Source organism: Mustela nigripes, chromosome X (genome assembly GCF_022355385.1).
Source record: "Mustela nigripes isolate SB6536 chromosome X, MUSNIG.SB6536, whole genome shotgun sequence".
Classification (NCBI taxonomy): Eukaryota; Metazoa; Chordata; class Mammalia; order Carnivora; family Mustelidae; genus Mustela; species Mustela nigripes.
The window spans coordinates 117,021,369-117,035,477 of record NC_081575.1 but is presented as its reverse complement, the minus strand read 5'-3'; the positions used below and the strand labels follow the sequence as shown (position 1 = coordinate 117,035,477).

At 46.3% G+C, this 14,109-nt stretch overlaps 1 protein-coding gene across 1 annotated transcript in view; it reads right to left on the bottom strand.

Annotated features, from left to right (window-relative positions):
- The window catches only part of MID1 (midline 1), a 343,241-nt gene extending 330,828 nt beyond the window's left edge, over window positions 1–12,413 (bottom strand). Inside the window, exon 1 of the mRNA XM_059386248.1 lies at window positions 12,238–12,413. The gene's annotated coding sequence lies outside the window, so the exon portion shown is untranslated. The remainder of the gene's footprint in view (window positions 1–12,237) is intronic.
- Window positions 12,414–14,109: the final 1,696 nt, after the last annotated feature.

Below are 14,109 nucleotides of genomic sequence, written 5' to 3'. Positions count from 1 at the left end.
TGCCCTAGGGAATCCCAGGGAAGCCTCCTCCCCTTGTGCAATCCTAGGATCTGAGTAAGAGTCATATTTTATGGAATACCACGAGAGTACTCTTCCAGATGGCCCCTTCTGTAACATCCTACGAGTTAGAGGACCCCGTGTGTATAGATATGCCCTCCAAAGCTTTTCTAATCAGTGGGCTAAGGAGAGCCATTTTACTATCCATTATAGCTTGTGCCAATCTTTTCTCAAATCTGGAATCATAATTGATGGGTTTCACGGCTCTCGTTGTCTTGAGCGGTCCCACTGGCTTCAAACCTTGACTCGCCATAAAAGTAAGAGAAAATTCCCAACAAGAGGCCCTGGAATACAGCCAGTCCATTGGAAATAAAGTGATGGTACTTACTGCCCCGAAGCTCTTCTGTCTGGATGTGCACAGAGCCCACAGGGCAAACAGATTACCCAGCAGCCAGCAGGGTAAGGTAAATAAATACACAGGGAAGGAAACAGCCAACCCTTGCAAGGCAAGTCCACAAAGTTCCGGTTACTGGGAAAAATCAGCAGGCTGACTGTCCCACAGTCAGTAAATGGAAACATGAGGTCTCTTTTGACCAGCTATGCTAACGTGGACCCACAATTCACACAGCCCCCGAAGACAACAAATTCCACCCCGGTCCCGGGTACCTTTGTCCCAACGTCATTCTTGCAAAAGGTCAGGAAAGCAGGAAATTTGATCTGTATAATTTGTTGTGCACCTAAAGGGCCAATTATCTATTAAACAATTGTAGAGAGTGATCATTTCAGGGAAACACTAAAAGAGACTTTAAAAACAGTTGATTCCAGTGATTTACGTCATAAAGAAACAAAACGTCTTAAGTAACGCACGGGCAATAAAAGCAGGCAGATGTTTGCATTCTACCCAGGGCACTAATGGAGGTGCGATGGCACGGTATCCAAGTAAAGCTTGCCATCTTCGCAACTGCCCACTGGAGTTTTAAATGCAGCCACGTCACTTGGAGTCAACAACCGGGGAGCTTTCCCCGACCACTCTGAGCGTCGTTCCCTGACACAACTAAGAATTAAGAATTCACTGTTAACATGCCGCTTCAAACTCGTTTCCTGAGCTGGGCCTTGAAATGTGTGATTGCCTGTAAGTTCCGAACTTGCCATTAAAACAGTTCCTCGGACTGCTGAATTGCAAACGTAAGTTATTATGAGCGAAGTCACAGGAAAAACAAAGGACCAAGTCCAAGCCCACAGGAGACCCGACTGGGACCTCCACGGGCAGGCTCTAAGCCTGCAGTCAGAGTCAAGCACTGGGTACTCGGGTGACCTGGCAGTGGACGTGGATTCACACACAACCGCCTCTCCCTCCCACTCCCCTTCCGAAATCCAAAGTGTTTAATAGGGGTTAAGCCGGGTACTGCGGGCTCATTAAATGACTCCTGGAAGTATGGAAGGCATCTGGGGGATGAACTCTTCGGCCCAGCAAGTTAGCATTCACTGTTCCAGAATAATCATCTGTTAGATCAGGAAGAGGCACCCTCTTCTGGGGCATCTCAAGGCTGGGAGCTGTGGGGTCCCGGCTACACCACTCTCTTAGCGAGTAGGGACATTTAACAAAGTAAATTGTATTCACACTACCATCGGCTTAGGACTAATTACGAAGGTGAGACCAGCCGTGCCATCTTGGGGGTCAACCTCACCCCCCAGGGCATGACCGTGCGGCCACTCTCTGGGAGCTAGCGCGTGGCTGGCTGTCTTCTCACGTGGGCTAAAGGTTCCCCCTTCACCTGCTTCTTGCCTTCCTCTTGCCCAGCTCCTTCCTGCCCACCTTCGTTCCTGGCCGTCGAGCCCTCCTTCCATCCAGACGCCTGCAGAACAGAGTCTTCTCTGTCATCCACCCACTCAAGCACAGGGACCATTTCTGTCTCAGTCCACACTCCCTGGGGTTTTAACGTGACCTCCTCATTTCCTACTTTCTTCTGCACTTCCTTTTGGCTCATCTGCTTACACAGCGCCAGCATTTCCTCAGCTGTTTTGTTCTCACCCTCTTGTTCTTTCTCTTTTACAGTCTCGGGCACTTTCTAGCGACTTGCGTCATGCCCCTTCTTTTTGTCCTCCACCTGTTTGTCTGCTGGGCTTGTGTCTGCGCAGGGAGAGAGCCTCGGGAGGGGAGGGGAGGGGCGAGTTCTGCTGCTTTGGGACCTTCCCTTTCACTCTCCTCTCCTGCTTCTCTCTCTCTTTGCTTTTCTTTTGTTGCTGTTCTTCCCACCCCTCCACCACCCCCTCCCTCCTTGGACTTCCACGTATCTTCTAAATGATTAACTTGGTTGTAAAAAATTGTGACATTTTCTTTTTTATATCTGTCATCTGACTTTGAAAAAATTCAGTAAACAATGGCTACAGCTTACCCTCCTTAATAGAGAACCTTCCAAATGGACACATACAGGTGCATATATGTAATATATACAGAAATGGACATGGGTACATACAATGTTGCTTTATCATTGACAGTGACTCTAAGACATAAAACGAGAACCGGATGTACTCACGTCCCTAAGTGGAAATACTTTACTGCAAACCTGTAAGCCCTGAAAAGTTCTTGGAAGCAGCAATAAAAATTAAGTTTATGATAAATGTATTTTGACAGATAACAATATACATGTTTAATTGAAATCACTGGTATTATATATTGAAATCTAAAGTTAACTTTGAAATTCCTGATCAACAGCAATAAATTATATACAACACACGGACACACACACACACACACACACACACACACACATCCAACTGCTATTTTCTCCACAGAAGGCAGGTCATTTATAAATAAAGTTTTGTATAATCTGAAACTCATATATTGACTTATGCTACCAAAACACAGTCTGGAGTAAGCAGAGAAACAAATAAATCAAATGGACAAGTATATATATAAAATAGGCTGTTTTGGAGATAACGCAGGACAGATTTTATTAACTAATTTATGGCCGACAATCTGTCGGCAGAGGCCTTCCTCCTCCCCATTTCAGTCTTTCTGAGCAGGATAAACAGCCCAGAGGGCCCGATGGTGAGCAGAGCTCACATCTTTATCTTTGCAAGAACTTATTTGGGGGTCTGAAAACAGAAGTTCTCACCATTTTCCCTCATTATAACATTCCATGTACTTTCTCTTTGCTGTGACCTTCACTCGGGATCACTTGACCAGGTTCCTTCATTATCTTTGAACTACTGGCAAATTATTTATTGGCAGGTAACCACATTCATGCGCAAAGCGAACTGTTCCCTCTGCTGTGACCCTGTCTAGTTCTGGCTTCCTGATACCGTGTTGTGAATCTGAAACCCTCCAGATGCTGAGCGACTCCTCTCGCAACGCTGATTCCAAATTTCCCTGGAAGGCTCCTGCCTTGAACTCAGCACAACGAAAGTCAAGTGCATCTTTAAGCAGCGAAATGGCAGCCCCTCTGGAGATACAATTCCGGCTTAGAATTGCCTTTTTAAACTGCCCTTGTATCTTGGAACGCATTTGCACCAAAGTGGTCGCACAGAAAAAGAAATATGAAGGCAGGGGAAGAGGAAGCTCTTACAAACGTGCCTAAGGCTTCTATTTCAGATGACAGCTTCCTCTCCACTTCCTTCCCCAAGCCTCCCACACGCCCAGCTCCCAGTCCGGGTGTACACGGTCAAATCTCAAGGATCCAGATGGAGAACCAAGCTGGTTACTGGCGAGTTCGTACAAACGTATCCACCGTCTGCCGCCCAAACATGACGAGTGAAACAGCAGAATGGAAAGCCTCTCACTCTCTCCCACATGTTTTCCTGTAGGAAAACGAATATTTCTTGCCTGGAAAAATAACTGAACAGTCTTGGTGGGCAACTTCATCTTCTTGAAAATCCACTGAGAGAGGAACTGTGGCTCTAAAGCAAAGAGACTTGAGAGCACACATAAGGAACAAAGGGAAAGAAATGCAAGGAGGCAATCGGAGGAGAAACTTGGACTTGGATCCTACAATCCCGGAACACCTGCAGGGAGGGAAGCTAATACCTGGATTCCACAGGGCTTAGCCCCCTCCTCCCCTTCACCTGCCCATGACAAGGTTTTCCTAACCCGATGGCCGATGGCCGCAGCTTCACTGCCTAATGGCTCCCTTTAACGAGAGCATGTTTGGAAGCCAGAAAGGAATTCGCTGAGGTCAGTCAAGGGCAGTGGAATTACACATGTCATATAAAAGGCGCTCACTAAGTTGATGCTAGAAAAACAGAACGGTAAAACCTTCACCCAAACACTCCAGGGAGTGTGAAGTTAACCGAGTGTGCTCATCTGTTAGTGCAAACTCTCGGGTTACATTTTCCTAAATCCCATAGTCCTCTTACAAGTGATAAGGGATCTCAGCTGAGAAAAGTAATGTAGCTTTTCCTATATAGAATCTCGTAATCCAGGCGGAGGGAGAGGAGGAGAGAGGGTTGGGATGGAATCAGAAGGCATTCCCCAGACGACTGACAATGAATGGCTAGCCTGCACGTTATCAACCGCGACAAAACTTCGCTTAGGGAAACTCACGGAGCATGGAGATCTCAGCCGTCCAGATTCTCAACACACCACCCTACGCCCTCACCCACAGCCCCCAGGAAGTCATTGAAAATAACCCTTCTTTCCTCTAGGCTTCATTGCTGGTGAATATGTGGAGTAATAATAGTAACTCATGTATGTAGGACCTTTGACCCTAGATGAAGTTCTTCTGCTTGTCCCAGCAACGCTGTGAGATGGGTGTTTATGGCCTTTTTGCAAGATGGGAGAAGGGAGGCTCAGAGAAACTCTGCATCACAGAGCCAGTAAGTGGATGAGCCAGGATTTAAACCCACAGCAGTATCTTCAGCCCCAAAGCTCGCGCATTTTCTACTCCAGCAGCCTACAAAGGACTTCCCTCCCTAGCCCCAAAGCAGGTCAATTTTGTCGTTCCCTAAGTCATTAAGGATCCCACTCTCCCCCTAATTAGGTGGACAAACTTCCTGGGAGTCTGCCTTGACACCTCCTGGTCCTTCCCCATCACCCATGTCCCCCCTTCACCGCCACTCCTGTCTCTTTCACCTGGGAAATAGAGCTAAAAGCCATCCGCTTCTCTTCCTCTCTACTGCCACGATATTAGTGTGAGTAGACATCACCTTTCCCCAGACCCCTCTCCTAGACTCCTGTTTAGTTCACCCACATTCAGTCTGACACCCCAATGGCCCCTTTTCTAGGTTGCTGCCCACGTGGCCTTTCCAAAAGAGGAATGTCGTACCTTGTTGGAAACTCCCTCATACCGTCCGGCCATTGCCTCCCCTCCAAGCACACTGACTCACATCCTTTCCTATAAGCATCCCTGTCCTGGGGAAGCTTGCTCTGACTTCCTTCCCAATTAGTGAAAGCCCCCCCAGTACAATCTCATGGCAAAATACAGCTACACTTCAGCTTTTGTACTGGGCGCCCCTTTACCCTTGTTTGAGGGACACTGCATCAACGTCTGCCTCCGACACGTGACTGCTACCTCACGGGGTGCAGGCTCTACTTTAGTCTGAGCATGTAGGGTGATGCCTGGTTCGGAGCAGGAATTTGGTGAGCACTGTTGAATGGATGTTGAGCTTCTCCTCCTCATTTTTCTCTTTTCCTGTCGTCCCTGCATTCCTGTCTCCTCATCCCTACCCCACCGCTTGTCCCATTTTCACAGGATCTTTGGGAGGCTTTGCCGGGAACATGGCCTCTCCTCTCCTAGTGGGTGTGTCTGAGCTATAAAAATGCCTAGAACTCAACAGAAATGAAAGCAGTATGAACTTCTATGACCCAGAAAGTTCGTGGGCAGGCAAGACGATGTATCATGAGTTCCCTTCCTTGGAGAAGAAATCCTTGGAGAAGAATTCCCTTCACTGGAGACAAATCCATGCCAGAGCAGCAAGTACGGTAACTGCAGGTGTTGTTCTCTCCAGAGCCATTAATTTCTACTAGAACACTCTTGATGCCTTGAAAGATAATGAAATCATTCTCTAATGCTGAGATTTTAGGCAGCCCTGTGGGGTGGTGGCATTACACTGTATTTCTTGAGATTTCAGAGGGGGAAATTCTCTCTAATTTAGTATGGCTGATGTTGGGATGTATCCTACACTTGTGGCTGCCTAGGCTGTAGTCCTGATAAAGTTGTCTTGCCTTCCCATGAACTTTTCTTGGTCATAGAAGTTCATACCGCTTTCATTTCTGTTGAGTTCTAGGCATTTTTTGAACTCAGACACACCCGCTGGGAGAGGAGAAGTCATGTGCCCGGCAAAGCCTCCCAAAGAACTGGAAAGGAGGAAGGGTTTTCCCCAGGCCAGGGGAAGATCCTCTCAGGGCTCAGGCGGGCCTGGAGCGAAGTTTTCTGGACAGATAACCCAGGAGGTCTATGGAATCCACCAAGCATCCTGGTTCTTAATGCATTTGCGGATATGTGTTAGAAAGGTTAAGGAATTAGCTCACTGAGAAGTAACTTGGTGGATATTCCTGCGGGTGTGAATGGGCAAGTCCATTCCCAGGTAGGACCATACGAGGAAGGAATATCATTTTGTTATAGTTCTGGGAGCAGGGAGGACCATGCCATTCAGTCCACAGCAGTGGCTTGATCAAAATGTAGATCCTTATGGTGATGAGCACTGAGTGATATATGGAAGTGCTGAATTATTATATTGCACACCTGAAACTAATATAACACTTTAGGTTAACTAACTGGAATTGAAATAAAAATTAAAAAAGTATAGATCCCCTATGTCTGGCATACTTTCATTGAACTTGAGATAAGCTACAACACTAAGAAAAAAAAAATCTTCCAATTAGACTATAAACCAATGTTTTCTTAGCATTTAAATATTTTATGCTACATTAATTGAAAGAGTTCTTTTAGACTTATGTAGATTGGTTTTTTTTTTTAAATCACATGTTCATCCTGTACATGCATAAGTGGGAAATATAGGCAAGATCAACTTACTAAGACTCCAACTTTTCTAAATCACTTTTGAGTTGGAGTTATCCTGTGTGTGTGTTTTTGTACCAAAAAGCAGAGGGGTGTGGTAAATGGGGAGCGGGAGAAAGAGAGTCGGGTCTCGGGGTAACTTCGGGGGCGCAACGCCTTTAGAGAGGTCCGTCCTCGAGACCCCCGGAGAACTGCTGTTATGAACCGAAGCCAGGGAAATGTTCTAACTTGTCATTAACGAAACAAGAGGATTTTATCAATGGATTCACTAGCCCAGTCTCCCACCGTTGCTATTGGAAAAGCTTCCACGCTGTCAAACTAGTAAGTACAAAGTGAGTATTTCTCTTCTGTTTACAAAAACGTGTTGCTTTTGAGAAAACACCTTAAAAGGAGGAAGCTTATGTTTGAGCTGACCTCGATTGCTATGGAAGGCAGAAGGCTTGAAAACAAGGGTCTGAAACTCAAAAACATGCAGGGGACAGGCACGAACACAAACAAAGAGGACCCGGAACGAGACACTAGAACGCATGTCAGCCTTCCCTGAAAAGCAGATTCTAAGTCGCCGAGTGGGCAAAATGACACACCAGCCCACCAGCGGGTGCCGGCACTTCCGCTCCTCCCATCCCTTAACTGTTGACTTGAAGACATCCATTTGGGATCCAACTAATACTTATCAGTTGGCCTTAGGCCCAGCCTTGCATGAGGTCCTTGCCCAGACACGACCGTTTTCCACACTCATAACTGTCCGATGACCTGCGGATTTGTGTCTCCATTGATAGAGGAGGAAAACCCAATCCCAGAGAAGTTTCAGATGACTTGGCCAAACCCACCATCCACTGCTTTGTTCCTTAACTTCAAGCCAAGTATATCAGCTCGAGTAAACTTATTATCCATTCTCTAGAGTTTATATACTGTTTGGTTCCCCGAGGCAATGCATGATGAGAGCTCAGCACAGACCTAAATAACGGCACAATTAGATACTCAGGGGGGAAAATAATTTTGGATTAAATAACCAAAAGCCTCCACTGCAGAACAATACCTATAAATAATGCAGCATTTCCTGGCTTAAGCTTTTTAACTAAAATTCCAGTTCTGTCACATGTTAAAACTCGAACTGTCAAATTGAAGAAGTTCTGCTTAATTTCATTTCTGTCTCAAGTTTAGACAAGTGAAGGGCAACTCGCAGGAGAGTGAACACATGACGACGTCCAACGAGAGCCGTTTTTTACACACATCCCGCCGTGCAGCACCACGCATGTCTGAAAATGCTACCTTCCACAAAGCACCGCTATCCATTTTTATTTTCCTTTTAAATAAAAAATAAAATTAACTGAACCCTTGGCAATAATATATAAAGGCACTTAATTTCTCTGAAAGGTTCACTCACAGACGATTCCCTTCTATGTGATTGCAAGCGATTAATTAAAATATGGAAATGTACTTTTACATTTAACTAGAAACCCTAGTCTTGTCTCTCACCTCGCCGGCTAACCTTTCTTCAAATATAAATATATTTTAAATTGGTTTTGCCAATGCCCTAGATACTTGGAGAACCCTACTGACACAAACCAGTTATTAATTCATGCTCCCTAGTCCTAAGCCTTATATATACAACCTTAGAAGTAACAGCAGCTGCTTTCGTCTGCTTCATGAGAACTGTCACTGGAACTTGAACCTTAATCATTTCCAGTGGTTAAAAACCAGTATCAAAGCTCTTGAGTTACTCAGTATTCTGAAAGCCTCTCTTCTTTGTGTGGTGCCCCGGGAATCCCCGATACCCCCAAGAAAGAGTGGACTTAAAAATTACATGAACAAAATATAAAAAGAGGCATTTATGGATGTTCTGCAGGGAGCAAAGTGGCATCTTTCTTCTGTAAGTGTAACTAAGTTCGTTGGCATCTACCCGACACACCTGATGTGGAAATCATCTGGCCACGGAAGGCGTGGACATCCTGACCTGTGCGTTACCGGTTTATGACCACCGGCTGGGAAGCTCTGACTTAAAGGAAGTCCCTCGGGATGATCAGAGAAAAAAAGAAGTGGTCACGTAAGTTTGTAATAATTCGTATTTCATATGCCGTACACTCAAGAGGCAGTGAGATTTCTCTCGGCAGAAATGTGTTTGGCGGCATGAAGATTTGGTTTAAGTTCATCTGTCTCTTATATACCCACTTTTCCTCCAGAATACTTAGCATGGGACTTCAAAAGGCACTCAATAAATATTTGCTGAATGAATGGAACAGGAATTAATAACGCCAAATGTTTTTGAAAAGGTAATGGATGTCAAATGGTAGGCAGAGAAAGCCAGAGAAAGTTCACCAGGGACAGGAATGCCGTTTACAAATCTGGTACAGTGTCCAAGGAAGGAATTTACATTTAATAAATAACTTTTGAAACCAGGTTCTTTTATGTCATTGCCTCTGGACTAGGCCACACTGGCACCAGCAGAATCCCCGCCAAAGCAACCCTGATCGCAGTCTGAGGAAGGGAAGTGTAAACCAGAACGAAACGTTAGAAAGGATCCCATGAGGAAACCCTGTATATCAGTTTTGTAGGAGATCTTTAACAATCGAACAACACACAGGCAGGTGCACGCGCACGCGCACGCGCACGCACACGCACACGCACACGTGCACGCGCAGAAACACCTTTTAAAAATTCTTTATGGAGTAGAAAGGGCGAGCCGGATGACATGCAGAGGGCCTGGACATCCCCTCTGCAGCATGAGAGACAACAAAAGGATGTTTTCCTTCACACTCAGCCCCAAGGACTAGGTTAACAGACTGACGCAGAATTTTGACTTGCGCCATCTACATTTTGCGCCTGGAGCGTCAGTTTCCTAACTGTCGCGCATCATGACAGATACAGAAATGCACCCCGTCTGCACAATGCACTGGGGCCAACGGAGGAAGCTGCGTGGCCCAGAGATAACCCTTCAGGAGGCCATATCCAGCCCAGGTATGGCTCGGTGGCCCAGATGACAAGCCAGACCAACATCTGGGCAGGTCTGTGACCCACTCGTTGTCTCCCAGCGCTCTGGGGCTCAGGCACTGGGAAATTCTGCCTGAAAGAGTATTCATTAGGCTGATCGGGCAAAAAAACAAAGCCACCAGGCCCATCTGCAGCCGACCATACTTCCTAGGCTACACTTGTTGGGGGAGTCACCACACATACTAACAAATGGGCATGCCAAGGCTCTGAGAAGGCCTGTTGCCCCTTGTCTTTTTCTCCCCCTAGGAGTTTTCAATCTCCTTGAACTGAGATACTTTCTAACGTCTCCCAGATCTAAAGAGGCTGCCGAATGGGTGTACCTCCACGCAACAGCTAGCGGTGGCTCGGAGGGGCCGATGCCCCCAACTCGCTGCCTTTCACTGCAGGAACGCTTTGGCCACTGAAGTAAGTGTCCTCTTCCAGAAGGAATCCTCCTGAGACTCTACTGACACCAAGGTGTTAAAGACAATAATCACTCTCACTGCCCCCAAATGAGCTGCCGAGGAGCCATGGGATCGGTAGGTTGTGGAGTCTGGCCCCCGCCCCCCAGTCCCCCAGTTGTCTGTAATTCACATGCCCGTGGCAAGGAGAACTCTAGACATGAGATTCAAAATCCCCCCGTTCACCCGAGGCCCTCCCCAGCCCAGGAGACTTATCTATCTTTCTGCTTATATATTCCCTCGGCCACTGATATAATTAGTATATAATAAGTGTGTACATATTAACTCACAGGAAAAACAGCGGACATGCCGGCTGATTTGGCCTGAGGCCATCTCATCGGCGGGGTGAGACAGTCCAGTATGAACATCTGTTATTAACCGTCTATTTTCCAATAGTGTTTTGCGTCTCCTGGGTTACTGATTCCCAATGAAAGCAACACAATATCCAGACTCCTGTTTTCCTGAGCAGCACTGAGAGAACCAAATGGCTCAAAAACGTCTGCATGGGGCGTCTCGGTTCTGCTGCCTTTGCCGTTGAAAGCTTCATTTACTGAAACGTCTGCTCTATCATGTGCGTCCCTTTTGGGGTTTCGCTCTCCTTGGGGTGAGTGGGTTTCACGGCAGCTACGCTACCGGGCATAGCTACGCTTTTCTCAAGTTGAGGGCCTTAAACAAAACTGGCCACAGCTTTGCTTGCGCTGATGGCTCTCCTGGAGGTCAGTTTCCGAATCTGAGGAATCGGAACCCGGGCCCCCGTGCCACTTGCCACGGTCAGTAGCAGAGTCCTGTTCCCCAAACTCTTTAGGATTAAGTCACTGGGCAGGACGGGAAATGACACTATGTCTTTAAAAGATGAGCAGTCACATCATTCCGAGACAATTATCCCAGCTAACTCAATTAAGAAAACCCCCTTTGGCATGAAAAAATTAAAAAAAAAAATCCTTCCAAATAAAAAACAATTCTTGATTCCAGATCACTTTTGACAGCTCTAGTCTAAGAAAATCGGCTTTTTTTTCCCCAAGTTTTACCTGTGCCCCAGAACTCAGTTGGAGTAGTTTTTTTTTTTTTTTTTTTCCTTCTTTCTCAGTTGCCTCTTATAATTGGGTGTTCCCGAGCCTAACTACAATCACCCTGAAAAGCCCTGTAAACACTTTCACATTTCCATGTTAATCACCTTCAGACTGAGATTTCCGTACACATCCAGAGCGTCACCCCATTCTCATTCAACCGACCGCAAAGCCTTTGACATCAAGCTCGCATTCATCGTTCTCGCCTTATATATAAATAGACACACGCTACTTGTCAAAACGCACAAGTGATCTTTACACTGTCTAGAACAAAGAGCCCAGCCCGGCTTCTTCCTTTCCTCAGTGGCTCAGAAGGTGTCCTTTATTACGTGTGCAGGATGCAAGGGTTTTGCTGCCTTCTTAGTGACAAATTGCACTTCTGCGGAGTATCACACTGCCTGTGGTTTTAAGAACCCACTTAGATTTACTATTACTTCCTTGGGGAGTCAGCCTCCTCCCAAAGCACCCCAAGGCTCATTTCCACTGTCTCAGAGTGCAACAGAGATGAGAAAGTTCGCTCATCACGAGGGTCTGCAAACTCTTGGCTAGTAAAAACACTCTCTGGAATGTCTAAGGCGTTAAAATCATTGCCTCTGTGAGTTCCTGTTGTATAAAACAGGCAGGAAAAGTTGCCTGGAGGTATTTGCGAAGCGCTGTGTCTGCTCGGGAAGGAGCTGTGGGGTTGGAGGCTGAGCTACGCCTCCTCTCCCTTTGCTTCCTGGGTGAAAGCCGCGGGAAGTGCCACTTAGCTGAGGCCAGCAGAGAGAGATCGGTAAGACTCACCGGCTTCCCCATTTTTCCCAGGACGGGGCTTCCGTTCCTCAGCTGTGATCCGGAAGAGACAAGCCTTGAGGTCCTCCAAGCAGGCCGCCTCGGGTCAGCTGAATGGCTGAGGCGTGCAGGAAGCTTGCTCTGTCCAGCTCCGAATCACTCCCCTTTCCAGGCTGTGTGCTTACACGCCTCCCAGTCAGCGCAAAAATCTGCCAAACTCAGGTCAGCCTAACAGGTTTCCTTATATAGGTAAACATGAGTTGCATTCCTGGTGAAAGAAGTTAACTAGGAATCCCGGTAACCTGGTTAACTCTATACATGCCAGAACGGCTCAGAGGCCAGCAGCCCGCACGGGGGTTGGGTTGCAGCACAAAGGGATTTGTGCGATTTAATTAAAATCATCTTGATCCCGGCAGTCTGTGAAATTGGCCCTTCTAGGAGAACTGGGAGTCAACAGCCGGTATTTTATATCAGGAGCTGGGACCGACCTCATACAATCCAAGGGCGCCGCAGGAAGCAAACCCAAAGGAGAGGGCATTATCCTTTGCCTTCCGTGTTTTTAAAACCAGGATCACTTGTCTTGAAATGATTTTCGAAGAAGTGAATAGAAAATGTGATAGGGAGAGACTGTGAATAACTTCCAGCAGATAAGGCTCAAATGCCTTACGTGAGCACAGTAACTGATAGTTATTCAACTTTTCCAGGCCCGTAGCAGATAATGCAATACGATCATTTTGAGTTTACTCCCTTTACAAGGCAGTAATTGCTACTGTATTTTTTGATGGGCGAAATGACACATAATGACATCTATTTATTCTCTGTAATAACCCTCCTGAGCCCACACACTGAAGTGTTATTTGATGGTTTCAGGAAGGAAATCTAAGACACATGAATTTGCATAATTACACGGAAAATTTTTTTAAACAGCTTCCTGGACTTAAGAAGATAAGAAGCTACATCTTCCAAAGAACTCCTGCCAGGCCTAACTCTGGGCTCAAAACATAGTTTTTAAAGGTAAGCCTGTAACATATCAATTGTCTAATAATCGGCTTCCCCCACCCACATTATCTACCACCAAGTAGAGTAATAATTCTTTGCAAGTCTGACCCATTCCACTGCAGTCTTCCTGTGACTCAGTAGAGACCCATGACTTCCCCTTACTAGGTGTTGGAGGTGAGGACTGCCGGCTAAATAAAACCTATCTTCAGATCCATCATTTGTTCTTATTTCATCCACTGGGTGACTGCTCCTGGGACAGATAGCGTCAATCGTAGTAAAAATAGCTCAGTGCTGTGTTTTCAGCCCCTGTTCCGGAAAGGGGCGAGAATGTTTACATACCTAAGCCAGCACCAGCACAAACCATCAAGAGTTTCTGCGGAGGGGCGTGGGGGGTGGAGGTTGGGGGCGTGGGGGGGGGCGGTCCTAGCACTGCCTGATTCCAATGCATCAAATAAAACTCTTGAAAATTGTGCAGGGAAAAAAGAAGGAGGAGAAGGAGGAGGAGGAGCTTCTGCTATGAGCAGTAAAGTGCAGAAATCACACTGTCAGGATGGGTGACTAATCTTTGAATAGCATTTTACACCAGGCAGAGATTTTTGTAGACAGTTTCTCTTCCTATCTCCACAGGAACACCAAGAAGCATGTGCATTACTATTTCCTTTTTATGATAACAAAACTAACTCGCAGGGATAAGAGCGATTGTCCTCAAGTCTCATGGTCAGCTTGTGGCAGATCCCAAATCCCAGATCTTCTAGGATTTAACTCCGGTAGGATTTCCAAAAATAGAATCGACTTAAAGGGCAGAAGAACATTAAAATGGCAGTTTTCCATGTTCAAATGTAATTTCTAATACTCGTATGTCTAGAGAGTTTAAATGCAATATAC